Source organism: Hydra vulgaris, chromosome 09 (genome assembly GCF_038396675.1).
Source record: "Hydra vulgaris chromosome 09, alternate assembly HydraT2T_AEP".
Classification (NCBI taxonomy): Eukaryota; Metazoa; Cnidaria; class Hydrozoa; order Anthoathecata; family Hydridae; genus Hydra; species Hydra vulgaris.
Window position 1 is genome coordinate 29,020,993 of NC_088928.1, and position 17,978 is coordinate 29,038,970.

Sequence of the window (17,978 nt, forward strand, 5' to 3'; positions counted from 1 at the left end):
TTAATTATTTCAAAGGAATTCTTGCTGGGTTTTTCATCAAAAAAAGTTTGGTCAAAGACTACAATCTGGCTATTGTTATTGCAGACTGGCCTTTCTTAAACTGTTTTTTTCAAAACAAAGAATTAAAAAGTTTTCAAAGAAAGTTTGCTAGTATGGAAATATGTAAGAATTTTTAATTAGTATTCATACAATTTTTACTTAATAAGAAATACTTCTCCATTTTTTGATACAATGTATGTATGAATTAGTTAGTGACATACTACAATTTTATTTTAGACAAGTTACCAGACTGTGCCAACAGTTCACAACAGTACACCATACCCCATTTTCCAAAACCAAATAACATAGGTGGGTAGGCCAGTTTTTTTGTAAAATTTTATTTCGAATGTTTAATTTAATTGCTGAAAGTAATATGATTTCTGATAATCTATGTTTAAGTATTCTTTTGTTTTAGGTTTACATGTTAACAATAGTCAAATCAAAATAGTGGTTCCATCTGTAAGCCACAATAGTGAGTCCTACTTTCATACTAGTTAATTTTTTAAATAAAGACAATGTAGTGCACACATTTTGCATTTTAAAAATTTTATTGAAACCAAATTTGATTGATCTTATTTTACTCTTATTTAAATTTTACTCTTTTTTTTTTTTTACCTACTTTTAATTAGTTTTACTTTTAATTGTAGCTTCCAGAGTATTGTCCGAAGACCCATTTAATAGCTACAACAATATTATGGATTTTTTAAATATTTGAAGATGGCATTGTTTCCCTAAAATATCCAAATTTTGTGTTTTAACAAACAGCCATTATTTAGACATTTGCAAAGAAAAAGATAAACATGATTTGACATGGCAAAATCTCTCTGTATTTTTCACAACCTACTGTAAATACCCTATCCCTAGAGTAATGCTTGCTAAGTGTCTTAAAAAATCAAAAGACCATGTTGCAAAACTGAATCGTGCCAAACATTTTACTTTAAGGAATTCTTATTTAAGCTCTGTTCTGTCACGATAATTTTGGTCCGCCGATAAAAATGATCCCGGACTAAATTTCTCAGAAAATATATATCCGCCCGGATAATTTTTTTCTGAAAAAATTGGTCTGAGCTAGAAAAAATTGGTCCGTAAAAAAGTTTAGTTTGCATGTGTGTATATATTTTTAAATTATCATGGAAGACGAGCTCGTTAAAAAAGTTTTTACTTATTTAACTAATAAGAAATACCCTGATGGAAGTTTAGATGGCGAAAAACGAATAATTAGAAAAAAGGCTTTAAAGTTTATAATTTCTGAAGGAGGGGAATTACTATATAAGTATAAAAAGAAAGACAAGGTAACTAGTTACGTAACAGAGTTAACTCGGTAAAAGAAAGACAAGGTTTTTTTTTTTAAAAAAAAGTAAAAGTTTTTAAGTAAAAGAAAGACTAGGTCTTTTTTCTTGTCTTTTTTCTTGTCTTTTTTTTATCGAGTTAATTCTGTAATATATAAATATTGGTAACAAGGTAATATACAAATGTTGTTAATTCGATGCTTGGATTATCAAAATTTATTTATAACAGTTATTTATTCTAAAATAAATATTATAACCTATTATTTGTACATAATTTTTATTTCTTTTTAGATTTTAAAATATAGATTAATGATAATGTTAATGTCATTAACATTATCATTAATCTATATTTTAAAATCTAAAAAAATTTTTAGCAGATTAAAATATTCATTAAATTTTAGCAGATTAAAATATTCATTAATAATGAATATTTTAATCTGCTAAAATTTAGCAGAATATAATATTCATTACTTAGCCTAAATCATCAAATTTAGCGTAAATTTGAAATTGCTGCATGCTAAATTTTAAATGAGGAAATGAATTATAAATTAGCATACATATAACATGGTAGTATAACTCAAAAAAATAGTTTAGAATTTTACTTTTTATTTCTGCTTTACAAATTTAATAAATTATTTTTTTTTTCAGTATTTTTGCCATAGCTTATAGATGGCATAATTTTAATAACTAAATATAATAAAATAAGTTATAAAAAGACAAGCAATTGTAAATGGTTTGACTTGTAGTTTAAAGAATGAATAATTATGAGATCATTTTATTATCATAAATTGGTATATAAAAATAAATTATATAAAGATATTAAATTAATACTTGTATGTGATGTTTTTTTAAAAGGAACTACTTCTGCGATACATCATAAATCATGATGAAAGAACAAAAATATTAGTTGCTTGCCATGTCCATCCTACTTCTGGCCATATGGGTAAAACAAGAACATTGGGCAGGATAAAAGAGCGTTTCATGTGGCACGGAATGGTAAAAAATGTCCATGAGTTGGTAATATAGTTTTTGTATTATGTATTATCAGAAAATTATGATTTTTTCTAATAATTATAATAAGGTATTGCTATACCATTTTAAATTCTGGTTAAGCTTATATCATGTGATGTATGCCAAAGAATGAACAGAAAATTAAACTGCGGGAAACCAGAGATGCACCCAATAAAGGTGAAGGCTCCATGGTATATGGTTGGCATAGATTTTGTTGGCCCACTCAGTCCAATTAGTGAAGATGGTTGTAAATATATTTTAACTATTAGTGACTATTTTTCAAAGTGGGTTGAAGTAATACCCACTAAAGACAAAATGGCAGTTACAGTCGCAAGATGTCTATTCAAGGTATTGCATTTTTATTTTTGTTATTGTTTTAGCATCCTTGCTAAATGCAACCTTTCTGTGTATCAAGTTATTGGGTCCTAATTGTTTGCATTTTTTATATTCTATAGTTCCAAACAACCTTTCAAACAAAATTCCAGACATGCATACTTTTCTTCCCCGATTTTAGCCACTTCATTTCACCACCACTTTCTTTCATAATTTCTGATCATATCTTAAACATCAACAAAAAAGAAAAACTTAAATAAAGGTAAAATAATATTATAGTCTTATATCTTTCTAAAGAGATCAAAAGTGATGATCTTGAAAAGAGATTAGAAATACTTGGTGTATCTGATAAGGGGCCGTTGTTATTATTCTTGGATATAGTTAATTGATTTTAGAATCTTGATTTTACCTTATTAAATAAATCATATTTTCTTATGATTTATGTGTCTCTAATTTTTATTAGCATCTATGTAACATCATGGTGTGCATATATATAGTACTTTTATAATAAGTCTATCATTCAGGTTTTCATGAGGTTGGGAGTGCCAAGAGTTTTGCTGTCTGATAGTGGTACTGAATTTTGTAATGAACTTAATAATACACTTAATGTGTTGCTTGGTATAAAGAAAAGGCTCACAACACCATATCACCCACAAGTAAGTTAAGTTTAAAAAAGTTCTTAAATAGGTTAATAAAGAAATACGATATTAATATCTCAAGTTATTTAGTCAATTAGGTCAATTAGTTTAAATTACTTAAATAATAAAACAAATTTTTTTTTGATTTAAGGCTAATGGACTCGATGAACGATTTAATCAAACTTTGCAGAATATGCTAGTCAAATATGTATCCTCTAAAAAAGAACAATGGAGTATTTTTCTAGATACCTGTGCATTTGCGTACAATACATCTTGTCATGACTCTACAAAGTTCACACCATTTCAACTGATGTATGGAAAATTTGCTGGGAAATATCAAAGTTTATCTAAGTGATGATCAAGTTAACACTAGCAACTATAATAAAAAATAATAACTTTCTTGTTCATTTTTTGAACAGTTCAACTCCTTCAGGTATATCTAATTATTTAAAATTTAAAATTGGTTGTGTAGTTTTTGTATGTTACTTAAAAATTGAGATAAAAGTTTGCACTTTTCAAATAGTAACAATGATGCATTGCTTCTTCTAGTGGTAAATGGGTATTTGTTCCTGGATTTAGTTGCAGCTATCAGATTTTTATTTACAATTGGTACTAAAATGTAATCTGTTTTCTGATTGGCATATTTAATGACAATCAATAAATTTCAAGTTTGAATGTTTCTTGATTTGGTAGGTGTTTAAAAGAAACCTGCTACTCTCATGGACAAATATGTGTTGTATGTTAAAGAACAAAGCATTATAAGTTGCACGATATGAGCATATTTATAATATATGTATATATATGTATATATATATATATATATATATATATATATGTATAAATTTTTCATAGTCCTGGTTACCAACCCATGGTAATCTTTTATTTTAACAGGGTTGCGGTCTTAGGCTTATGTCACTACTTGTCACACGTTATTTACAACTACTTCTTTCATTGACAACTATTTGTTTCACGTTTTGCTAGAACAAGAGATGTTAGTTTTTAATCAGAATTAAATAAAACAAAGTTTCCAAATCTAGTTTCAAATATTCATAATGGCAGTCTTTTAAGACTGCCTTTATATAATTTTTTATACACTATGATATTTTATTTGTTTAGATTTAAAATATGTTTAAAATATGATTATGTTTTTTACTTTTAATTAAATTTCTTTTTCTTTAGTTCTACCTTTTGTTTAAATTTCATTGAACTACCTGTTGGAATATGGTTTCAATTTTGTAAATTTTAATGATTTGAAATTTACTATATTGATCATTAGCCAATAGTTAAAGAAAAGAAATTTAACATAAGTAAGGTAAAAATACTTTGTTAACTTGTAACATTGCAGATCAGTTTAACGCTTTTTTGTTTCAATATATTGTACTTGTGATGTTAATAATGAGATTTTTTTAACTTATGATGGTATTATTTTAATTATTTGCCTAATATATTTTTAGATTTAAAATGTTTTCAAAATGATTCGAATGTAGTACATACAGGTACATCTTGGGGTTACCATTAGTAGATCCCCTTTGTTTTTTTAAAGTGTTTTTTTAAGTACATTTATTTGCTGAGCTAAAAACATTAATTGATACAACAATAAATGGATAATATGGATGAATGAAGAATTTGGATAGATAACCAATTATTGAAATAATTTTGAAATAAAATCTTAAAATAAAAAATTTTATACTTGCATATGGTTTATAAATTTAAAAGCAAAGCTTACGTCCAATCCAAGTCTACTTATGTAATACAAACCCTATGAATACTTAAGTAAAATAAATGTAAGGCAAAAAAAAAGCAAATACCGATGTATATACACAAAGTTTTTCTAGAAAAGTTACGTACATAATACATAAAAAGTCCTATAATACGTATTATTACGTTTAAAAGATACGTATTTAAAACATCTTTCCATACATAAAAAGTCCTACAATACGTATTAATACAGGGTTCGTAGCAAACTTGGAAAACATGGAAAATTGGTTCATTTTGGCAATAGTCAGGGAATTATTAATTTTTAATTAGATAGTCAGGGAATTTTGATAGAGAAAGTGACTTATTTTATAATTATGGTGTTTTTTTCTCTAACTGATACCATACAGTTAAGATAAGGCTTTTATTGTAATTATTTGTTTTGACAATCCTAAAATGTCATTTATAACATATCCAATATAGCCGATGGCTTATTTAAATGTAATTCCGTGTTAAAAATAGTCAGGAAAATTGATTGATTTTTAAAAAAATCAGGGAAATTTATATGAAAAATTGTCTACGAACCCTGTCATACGTTTAAAAGATACGTATTTAAAATATCAGCCGCTAAAAATACCCTAAATTATACAAAACACGCACAAGTACGAATTAAATATTTACAATTTTGTTTGGGCTGTTACATTTAAACAATTAGAAAACACTTATATAACTTTGTAGAATACACTAACAATTTACATTAGGCATCGACCTATGGACTAACTGATTTTTTCAATATTTAAAATAATCTATTATCAGGTCCGTACCATGAACATTTTTATAGTACCATTTAGGGAGTTGATGACCCCTCTTCCCCCACAATTTAGGCATTATTTTTGCAGTGGTCTGTAATAAGACACTGTAATATGCACTTCTTAGCGTCTCCTTATAAAATAGTCATTAAAAAAAGGTTCTGTCAGTCCTCTCTAGTTTGCACTAACCTAAACTACATTAAATTTTAATGAGCCCACTTGTCACAATACACTAAAATAGTTTTTTAAAGCTAAGCACAAATTTTCAGACATGTCTAAAGCATATGCTGGGCATACAGTATATGCTTTAACTTTCAAAGAAAAGTGCACCAAACAATACTCTAAACTTTCTCAATAGTGGCAACCCAAATCATTTTAGGTACACCTAGAGCAGGATTTCCCAACCGTCTCTAAACCGTCCCCCAAAGTATATATAAAAAAATTTTCATTGACCCATTAGTTAAAATTATTACTCGGTGTAATATTTTATGTACGTACTTTTTATTAAAAATAAAACTTTATATAATGCATTTCTGAAAAGATATGTATATTTTTTTAAACAGAAAAAATAAAAATATTAGAACTAAAATTCATTTTCTGAAATAATATTCAGAGTTTCCTTTTACCTTTTACAAAGTTCTGGAAAGCCATGTAATCAATAAGGAGCTTTGATTCCGGAAAGCCAAGGAATCAACGAGGATGCTTTGTGCATGGATCAAAGCATAGTTTTCCATGGTTACTATCGATGTACCCTAAGGTTTGGTTTTAAGTCTATTATAGTTTGTTCTGAATATTGACGGTTTTCCAGACAAGTTTAAAAATCAGATCAAGCTCTGCTATACTATGATGATAGTGTAGTCTAAATTTAGTCCAAGACGCAAATTTTATGCAACTAGGCAAAGCCATCAAAATCAAGAAGTACAAAGATTTGCAAATATCATTAAGTGCTGGGAGAGTGAAAAAGCATAAATCAATGTCCGTAAATTTTAGTTATGAAAAGTTATAAATATGTCAACCGTCGTTTTTTTGAATAATTGATTTCAAAAACCTGTAAAAAAAAATTTATATCAAATTTAATATTTTACACTTTTTCACACGGATCAAAAATTTTACGTAATATTTTGGTCCGATATCAAAACTGCAAAATTTGTGCGCAATTTGTAAAATATTATCACGGATCGTTTTTTTCAAAGCGGACCAAAACTATCAAAAAAATTGATCCGGCCGGACCATAAATTTCAACGAAAATTTTGGTCCAGGATAAAAATTTTCGCGGACCAAAATTCCAGCGACAGTTCTTTCTTTTTGTCCTGAAGTTCCTAAACTTAATAGTTTGTTACCTTCTCATAATTGTTCTATCAACACTTCTAGCAACTCTTGTGAATTTGTTACAGAAGATGTTTCTGCTTTTCAAAGTTGTATTAACCCAACTTTTATTGGGGTAATAGAACATGAAAATCTAGTTAATAATTCTGCTAATTGTGATTTTACCTATAAAATAAAGAAATATAAACGAAGAATTGATTATCTTAAATTGAAAAATAGACAATTAAATAGAAAATGTAGCGAATTTAAAAGAAAATATCAAGCAATCTTGTTAAGATATAATGTCAGAAATGTCAACAAAAGAGACACTAGAAAGGATTGTAGGATTAACCAATTGTTGCAAATAAATTTAAGATTGGAAAAGAAATTGATATGGTATAGCTCACAATCAGATCAACAAAAGGCATGGTATTTAAAGAAAAAAATTGAAAATGCTGTTTTGAAAACATCTGATGAAATGAATGATTCAATCTTAAAGGAGAGTTTAAATTACTTTGAAAATCTTACTGAAGAGCTTAAGGAAAGAGTTAACATTTTTGAAAAAAATATAGTTGAAGTTTTTGAAGGAGGTAAATATAATGATGAAATTCGCTCGGTATATTACAACCTTTTAAGTATATATGTTTGTTTATATGTATGTTTTTGTAGGTGCACCTGCAAGTCACTATATTTATACTTGTTTGCTGTTGAACCTCTGCAGTGGTGTTGATCTACCGGTAAGTAATTATTTGTGTGTATGTTTTTATGCAATACAAGTTGCTGTATGTTTCATTGTGTTTATTTACCCATTAGTCATTACATGTTTGTTTGTGTTCTGTTGGACCTCTGGAGCGGTGTTGACGCACCCGTAAGTCGCTATATGTTTCATTGTGTTCATGTACATGCCAGTCATTATTATGTGTATGTTTGTGTTCTGTTGGACCTCTGGAGTGGTGTTGACACACCCGTAAGTTGCTATATGTTTCTTTGTGTTTATGTACATGTCAGTCATTATGTGTATGTTTTTGTTCCATTGGACCTCTGGAGCGGTGTTGACGCACCCGTAAGTCGCTATATGTTTCATTGTGTTTATGTACATGTCAGTCATTATTATGTGTATGTTTGTGTTCTGTTGGACAGTGTGTTTTGTGATTGTGATGTTATTGTTGTGATGTTTTGTGTAGATAGACAACTTGGCTTACCTTCTCGCTGGTGTCTATTGTTAAAAATGATTATTAGCTTGTTTCGTAACTGAAATTGCTACTTCTAATCATTTACTAAAAGCCAAGAAATAAGTTTTAGAATAAAATAATTTTTTTATGTTATTTTAATTTTTTATCTTAAGCGTTGTCAATAGTTCACATAAACAATCTCAAAGAGTAAGTTTCTTATTTTATACTTATTATACTAACAACCTGCATATATAAGATATATATATATACCTTTTTAAAATTTAATTCTTTATAAAATTTTTGTAAACTAATTAAAAAAATATTTTAAACATATGATGTATCTTTGTTTCTAATAATAATTTTTTTACATTTTTAGGTAGAGTATCTGCTGTTATACCTGCCTATTAGGGTGGAGTGAATTTTAGTTTTTTTTACAATTCGTTTAGCCTGGGTGTGCAAAAGTTGTCTATTCATTTCAGAAATACTCTGGAAAAATATCAATGCTCTAGGAAATTATCTTGAGGTGCCTCAAGACCTTTAAAATTTTAATGGGTCCCTAATATTATGTAAAAAAATTTTTTTTTAAAATAATTTGTTATTTTTGGAATTTTTATAAAATTTTGCTTCTTTTGAGACCCAACATGACATACTTTTGAAAAACTTTTTTTTACATAATATTAGGGACCCATTAAAATTTTAAAGGTCTTGAGGCACCTCAAGATAATTTCCTAGAGCATTGATATTATTCCAGAGTATTTCTGAAATGAATAGACAACTTTTGCACACCCAGGCTAAACGAATTGTAAAAAAAACTAAAATTCACTCCACCCTACTGCCTATTGCTGTTGTAAGTACTCCAAATTTCAGAAAGTTCATTAGCTGTATGTTATTTTCATTGAAAATTGAATTTTAACTTTATTGAAGAATCTTCTGTCTTGTAAATAGGTCATTCCGTAAAATTCCAACAGATTTCAATACCTTTACACAGTAATTTACTGACCGGTCTGTAAAATATTCAATTTCAAAATAGTATTTGGATTCCATGTAGTATTTGGATTCCATGATTTGTTTATGCATATTTGTATGGTGTTATTAAAGTATAACCCCAAATTTTATTTTCCAAAACTAAGTAAATAAGTAAAAACCATCAGTCTGTAAAATAGATAATTCTGGATAATCTCGTCAGATTAAAAAAAAAATCATAAAATTTCTAGACAAATCTAATAACGGTTGAAAAATATTAAATATATTCAAAGTCGATATGCCCAATTGGTTTGTGCAGCCCATTTGCTGTAATTTACTGACCGTTCTGTAAATTATACAATAATTTCAAAATGATGTACTATTTTGATTCCATGATTCCTTTATGAATATATCTGTATGGTGTAATTATAATTAACCCCCAAACTTTATTTTCCGAAACTAAGTAAATAAGTGAAAACCATCAGTCTGTGAAATTGATTCTGATGATGATTCTGGTTAATCTCGTCAGATTAAAAAAAAAAATGGATCATTATGAAAAATTTCAAGTCAAATTTAATAACGGTTCAAAAATATCAAATATATTCAAAGTCGATATGCCAAATTGGTATGTGCAGCCTTTTTTTAGTAATTTACTGACCGTTCTGTAAATTATACAATAATTTCAAAATGATGTACTATTTGGATTCCATGATTCCTTTATGCATATTTGTATGGTGTAATTATATTATAACCCCAAGTTTTATTTTCAAAAACTAAGTAAATAAGTGAAAACTCTCAGTCCGTAAAATAGATGATTCTGGTAAATCTCGTCCGATTAACAAAAAAATTTTGGGGTATTTTATTTTTTTATATTTGTTGGATCACTATGGAAAATTTAAAGTCAGATGTAATAATGGTTCAAAAGTTATTCTAAAGTCAATATGACACCAAAACTAAGTAAATAAGTAAAAACCCACAGTCTGTAAAATAGACGATTCTGGACAATCCATTCAGAATTAAATAAAAATATTTTTTTATATTATTTTCTTATATTTGGTGAGTCAATAAGAAAATTTCAAGTCAAATGTAATAACGGTTCAAGAAGTATTTAAGAGTCAATATGACACCAAAACTAAGTAAATAAGTAAAAACCCTCTGTCTGTAAAATAGATGATTCTTGGCAATCCCGACAGAATTAAAAAAATTTTTTTTTGTATATTACTTATAGTTGTTGAATCAATATGGAAAATTTCAAGTCAAATGTAATAAAGTCAATATGATCCAAAAATACTCTCTTTTTCGGTGCCATATCACTGGAAATTTTCCATACTTAAGCCCTATACCTTTCATCAAAAAATCATCAATTTTTGCACTACAAAAAAATCAATAACTTTGGATCCGCTTAACTTCAAAGGTTGAATGACCCCTCATTTTTTAAGTCAAGTCAAGCTCTATACAATGATGTAAATTGTATTTGCTTATTTGAATTATATAAAAATCGTCTGGAATGGCTAGAAATGTATTACACCACAAATCCAATGTTCGCAAGTGCTGGTAATAAGAGGTTGTTATCCTATAACAAGTTCAAATTAATCAATAAGTTTATTCATTTTGTTGATTCTACCACATTACCAAATAAATATCCTGTTTTATCCAAAATAAGCACAGTATGTGATTATTTAATAAAAAAAATTCCAAGAGGTGTATACACCTACACAAAATATATCAATTGATGAGTCACTTTTGTTGTGGAAGGTAGACTTTCGTGGAAACAGTGTAATCGCAGCAAAAGTGCCAGATTTGGTATAAAAACTTTTTCATTATGTCAGATTCAGAATATGTATGGAAATCCATTTTATATACTGAGCTGACTCAGTATTTACTCTAAGTTTAGATTATCGCTACGTTGCAACAAAAATTGTCAGGTTTCTTATGGATGGCTTACTTGATCAGTGTTACAAACTTTACATTGACAACTGGTATTCTTCCTACGAGCTTTCATCAGTATTATTGCTAAGATTTACAGATACCATAGGAACTTCAAAAAAATAGAAAAAGTTTACCTATTTCTACCCATGAAAAGTTAAAAAAAAAAATGAACGCAAAGTTCTTTACGAAGAAAAAACAAATATGATAACACATTGGAAAGATAAAAAGGATGTTTATACCATGTCAACTTGCACTATTGATGGGGCTAAAAATGTTTTCAGAGCTGGGAAAAAAAGTCAGTTCCTTTAGTTAATGATGATTATAATCAAAATATGGGAGGCATAGATAGAAATGACCAAAATTTGGTCATTCATTTAATGATGACTCATTTATCATCATTTAATGATGACATCATACGATCACATGATCATCATTTAATGATGACATCATACGAAGTTGAAAGAAAAAGGGTTAAAAAGTTGTACAAGAAAGTGTTTACTCATTTAATTAATCAAGCAGCATTTAATACACAAATAATTTGTAAAAAAATGGGTCGTAATATGACACCTTTAAACTTTAGAACCATGTTAATCACATCGATGATTCAATGATATGCCCAACAGCCAAAAAAATCTCACTCTAGATTGGTAGCAAACAACCCCTTACGATTGATTGACCAACATTTTCCATCATGTGCCAGTGTTTGAAAAAAATTAATGCTCAGAGAAGGTGTGTGGTATGTTACAAACACAAAATAAGAAAAGATTCTAGATATGAATGCGTAGAATGTGATGTAGGACTTTGTGCAGTTCCATGTTTTATGACTTTTCACACACTGAATATTAGAACTTATTTTTTATAAAAATTTTCTATTATTATAGAATGGTTATAAATTCTTATACATAAATAATAGTGTTTTTTAGTGTTTAATAGTGTTAAAATAGTAAAAACTTTTTTTTAATTTAAAAGTAAAAAAAAAAAGTTTTTAAAAAGCCATTTAGAGACCACTTCAAAAAAAAAACGTAAAACTTATAGCGACCGTTTTTTAGAAAACGCGCGGACTGTTAAAGGGTTAAAAACTCCATGCAGAAATTCCTGAGGTAGACCTAGGACGTATAAATAGATGGACGTTTAACGCAATGTTATAGATCAAATTACCTAAATACTATGCAAGTTAATTTTTAGCGTTTTTTTTTTTGTTAATACTTACATCAAAAGCATCTAAATCTATTAAATGAAAAATAATCAATTGGTTGTTTTTAAAATCGGCAATAAAAAAAAAATCATTAAGATCGGATGACGTCTACTTATTGGTGTGTCAATTTTTATTATTACAGTAGTACAGTAATGAGAGAAATATATATATATTCAACTTTTACATATTTTTTTTTCTACAATGTTTAATACACCATTAAACAGCTAAAAAAATTAATAAAAAGTAATTTTTAACTTATTAATTGCTAAAGGCCCAAAAATGGGGTAGAGGGCGACAGATTTTAAACCAACCGATATATTTTTTTATTTGAAATTTTAGCTGGTGATATATTACATGTGGCATTGTGTCATGGACTAAAAGATTTAATTTAGGTCTAAAAAATAACAAAATATTTCCAATTATGTGAATTAAGGTAGTTTTGGGGGTAAATGATGGCACAAAATCTTTGAAAATTACCAAACCAGAAAAGCACTCAAGATTATTCTAGTGTATGTTGTAGATACTAATATAGTAAATAGGTGTGCCAAATTTCAAGTAATTTTGATTATTGGTTTTGAAAATATTTCTGTCGCCAGCCCAAAAAACATGGCTGAGAAAAACGCAATTAAAAAAAAAAAAAGTAAAAAACGTTAGTTCAAAATTCTCCACTTTTATACGTCACACCTTTTAATGTTTCATTTTGATCACAAAAACCTTTTCGTATTGCTCTTAATTTTTTTCGTCAAGATTTTACTTTAGGGGTACATTGCTTTTCTGCTTTAGATTTTCGTTTAGTGTCCTTATGCAATACATAATTTTGCGCATTTATACCAAATATTTGTGCATTTATACCAAATAAATTAGTAATGAACTTAGACAACTTGTTTAAAAATTGTTGACCATCATTAAAATTTAGCACAGCTGATGCCACTCCAATACTTAGAGCAGTTCTTTCAATAAATATATCTTTTGGGCATCGCTTGCATATCAATTGATTTAACGACTCGTTGGGATTCTGCTTTTACCGTGTAAACATTTTTCAATAAGTTTATCGGAACCAAGGTCCATAAATATTGGTTTGATAGCATCACACACAGAAGCAGGAATACAAATATTTAATTTATATGTCACTTTTCCAGTCAGTTTTTCATCCTGGAATTTGCACCACGAATCTTTTGCGCGCAAACAATACTGATGTGTGTTTCACCATCACAATTTTCAGAACAGTTAAAAAGTAATTTATTTATCACATTTTCTGCAACACTCTTTTTCATTCCATATAAATTTCCAATGTTCTGCCTTATTGCCTTGCCATAATAGTTTTTCAATTTATTTATTTATCACATTTTCTGTTAAGCGACCAGCTCCTCCTAACTTTTTGCCACCACGTAAAATTTCTTTACTATTTTTTTTTAAATTTCTTAAGCGAGTACCAACACGTTTTTGAATATGCCCAATGCACTCCGCTTTTTTAATTTCTGTAATATCTCCATAAGGCTTAACAGCAACAACACTAACATAGGAACTGCTATCTCCATCACCTAGAAATGTTGTATATCTTAAATTGTTTTTTTTTTCGGAATGCAACAACATTTTTATTACACCATTTGATTCCATAGAAGAAGCTGAACCACTGTGACTGATTTGACACTTTTGATGATGTAAATAATGAAACTCAGTGTATTCAACAGGATGAGTGTATTTTTTTAACTCTCATATTGAATACAACTTACAAGTTTTAGTTTCAATTTCAAACTCAATACATTTACCATTTTCTACAGCAACAGCTGTTACTACTTCATTGTTCTATGTATATCCACGTTTCTGCCATGATCCATCAAACCCACACGTAATATCTTTAGATGTTTCACTGATAGGTCGTAATTCATCGGATGCATTTTTTATGCTTTTATTAACTAAACTTTGATACACATCCAACAGTATATGCAATGTATTATTATAACTGTTTTTATTCATTGGCGGTTGCATATTCATAATTCCACAAAAGTTTTCTATAGCTGACAGTCCTTTACCCATTTCACGAAATGCAACTATTACACGAGTGTTTATGTCAAACGGTTTACGCCTAACACATTTATTTTTAACTAGATAATTTTGTTTTGCATTACAGTTCTTTTTTTCAATAGTAGTAGACAAAAAAAAAAAGCAGTTTCCCATTCAAAATCATTTCAACAAATTTTTAGTCTAATACTTAAGCCATATTTTTTTGAAGAATCAAACTGCAAGTTAACTAACTCTTCACATTCTGGACATTTAAGAAGCATTATTGCATTTTTCAGTAAAATAAAATTCATAATAAAGTTAAAGTCTTCACTTATATTTTGAGGATCCTGTATAATCTCTTTGTTAAACAACTTCTTAAAGGATGATAAAGATGGAATGTTGTCAATTGACAACTGAAGTTGATCAACTGAAGGTATAGCAGTAGTTTCATTAAAATTGCAATTTTTTTAATATCTGTTTCCATGAAACTTTGATTTTTTATTTTGATATAGTCTTTTTGACGCTTCATTTTCTTTTCGATCCACCCATAATACCTTTATTTGAATAAGATATTACAAAAATTGATTGCAGTATATAGAAAAAAACAAGTTTGTCAAGAGCAAAATAGTATTAAAACTGATTTATGCGCAATGTATGCGCATAAATCGAGTCAATAAACAAGAAGCAGTAACTGAATAACAATATTCCGTTTGTACAGTTGATGGTGAGATGGGTTTATTGCTTTTTGTGGAATAACTTTTATTGTAAAAACGCGTAGTAACGGAATAAATAAAGCGTTGCTACGGATAAAAATTGATATCGAATAAATTAAAACAAATACTAGAAGTGGATATCATGGTTTTTTTTTGTTAACCAAGAAAAAAAGGGAGAGACTTTTGTAAAACTCATCCATACTCCTGCTATGTAATTAGTTCTCTTGATTTTTTTCACGTAATACGAGAACAAGGTGGTAGGTAACTTCAATCCATTTTCTTGATACATGAAATTACTGAGTCATTACCTTTTGGTTTATATTTCTTTAAAAATAGCTTTAAACGTACTTCATCAAAAGAAGTAATTTGCTTTTTTCCATAAATGCTACAGACATTTCTCGATTATCTAGAAATCTGCCTTAGGAACATACTTATTAGTACCCATTCTACCAAATATTTCCTGCAGCATGAAATCTTTCTTTAAAATTTTCATTTGTTGAACCTTCACATTACGTTTGAAGCAAGCTGTACAGTCACATCCTGAGAATGCGTGGCTTGCTGGGAATGATTTGCATAATTTTCTCCTTAATTCCTTTTTCTCATAATTTTGTATATGACTTATTAACACTAATATACTATAAAGTGTTATTCAAGTACAAACCAACTTCTAGCCACACCATTGCATCCTGATTGATATTGATCAAACACCCTAAGGCAATTATTATTACATCTGAATCAGACGTCCAAAGAACAACATTGGATGGTCCAGTAATCGGTTTAAGGTGAATTACCATTCTGGAATTGGCTTCTTTATGGACAGAATTCAAATACAGTTCGTCAGCTTTTATCATTTTTCCATCGTGTGTTGTAAAGGATCTTTGATCTTTATTATTGACAAATAATTTCTTAGTACCTATTATTGAGATAAGAGAACTATCTTCACAACTTGTGGATAAAAAGTTTACCATAGACTATTTGAATTGTTTATCCCCAGAATTGTTTGTTCTAAGGTGAGGTTGATTGGAAGTCTAAAAAAAGATTTTATTGTTCTCTTTAGAGAGAATACACTCTTTTCAAACTCTTCATGTACTTCTGGATGTGTATCTTTTATCTTAAGAAGATTACCATAGTACCGTACTAACCAACGGGTATAATTAGGGTGATTGGATACAAAAAAGTAAATTGCTAATAATGGAATAAAATAAAGATACAGTTCCCAATCCCCAGTGTGTGAAATACTTCTAATGAAATAATGGTAAAGATTGATCTTTATATAGCCTAACCAGCATTGTGCTGTTAAGCCATGTTTACCAGCTCCTGTATCACATGCATAGATTTGATAATTGTTAAAAAACTTATCTATTTCATAGATTTTTTGCGAATATATACGATATTGGGATTTTAAATCTTATTTCATCTGTTATTGGAATCATTGCTGAACTTAACATTCTTTGTATTTGATGGATTTTTTTTATTTTCATTTTCTTCAATAATTTGATACGGAATACCTACTGTATCATGCAGAGTATACTTTTAAAGTATACTTTATCTTTTTTCCCTAAGCGTTTCGACAAACCTGTCAAAATTATCAAGTGCAACACCTGTACAGAGATTTTTTTCTAAACTTATACCACTTGACGTTAATAAATCATTTTTGCTTGCTTTGAACGTTAACTCAGTTTCAAGTTCTTTAACGGTATAACGTATGCTATGCCCTAATCTGTTTAATAATTCGATGAATTTTCTACTACCTGCAAAACCTACTTGTAAGTATTTGGACGGTTTTTTCTTGCCCGATGTGACAGCAAATAACTTCTTGGTTAATAGATTTTATTCGCTACACTTTTCCCACCGAATTTCGGTTTCTGAAATCTGGACCACAAATCAGGTCTTCAAAAAATTGTAATTAGAGGTCAGGAATTTCTACTTCTCCTTTCATGATATCGGGTTTAGTTTCGGGCATAAAACCCAGTACAGAACGTCAAATGGCAAATGCAGCATCTCTAATTTCAGTATTTATATTTGCTTTCATAGAGTGTTTTTTCCGAAGTGCCTCCTCAATTCCAATTGATCTCCTAATGATATCCCTTTTGAATTGTTATTTTTGATCCGTGATACTTCTTTAGTTTTTCTTCAAGTTTTTGCACGGTATACTCAGCACAATTGAATTGCTCTCCACCTATTTTTGGCAACTGCATTTGGTACCGGTTATTGATGTTATTGATTAAACCTCTTTCTTCTCTAACATGACTTCATCATGTAACAAGTTATACTTTCAAATGAAGTAGAATGAACTTCTCTTGTTTAATGCCACAATGATTTAGGTTGTTCTTTTTTGTTCCTTTTTATCATATCTTTGCTACAAAATTTGTGCTTTTTAACCTTATTATCATTTGTTTGTCATTCATCCGATGTGCATATATCATTATTTTACTATCGATGTCATCCAATAGTAAAATAATAATATATGCACATATGAGTGATTATGCTGATATGAGTTTTTGCTTGACACTTTAATATTTTTTTGTTTTCCCGAAAGCAAAATAAGCAAACCTCTGCAAACACACCAGTTGAAAATGACTTTCAGGAAATAATACTAAAACGTGTGGTGCAAGTATTGCTGCTAGATTCTATATTGATTTGATTTTCTTTAGATTGAAATTTATATCTTTGTGACATTGAAAGTTAGACTGTTACAATAAATAACCAGTGGTATAGCATAATATAGGGGTAACTCTGAATAACATTTAAAGTAACCCCACAGCATAAATTGTCAGAAATTTGAAATAATTTCAAATATTTTCTTATCATACATGTATAATATATAATTGTACTATTTTTAAAAATTTATATATATGTTTATACAAATGATATATTATATGA

At 28.6% G+C, this 17,978-nt stretch overlaps 2 long non-coding RNA genes across 2 annotated transcripts; both read left to right on the plus strand.

The window, feature by feature from the left end:
* The first annotated feature begins 1,175 nt into the window (after window positions 1-1,175).
* Window positions 1,176-2,469, plus strand: LOC136085067 (uncharacterized). Its single transcript, XR_010641047.1, has 3 exons — window positions 1,176-1,331; window positions 2,184-2,345; window positions 2,442-2,469. It is a non-coding gene; the product is annotated as an uncharacterized LOC136085067 (long non-coding RNA).
* A 5,319-nt stretch (window positions 2,470-7,788) lies between these two features.
* LOC136085068 (uncharacterized) lies at window positions 7,789-8,693 on the plus strand. The gene is made up of 3 exons (XR_010641048.1): window positions 7,789-7,856; window positions 8,465-8,498; window positions 8,668-8,693. It is a non-coding gene; the product is annotated as an uncharacterized LOC136085068 (long non-coding RNA).
* The last annotated feature ends 9,285 nt before the right edge of the window (window positions 8,694-17,978 follow it).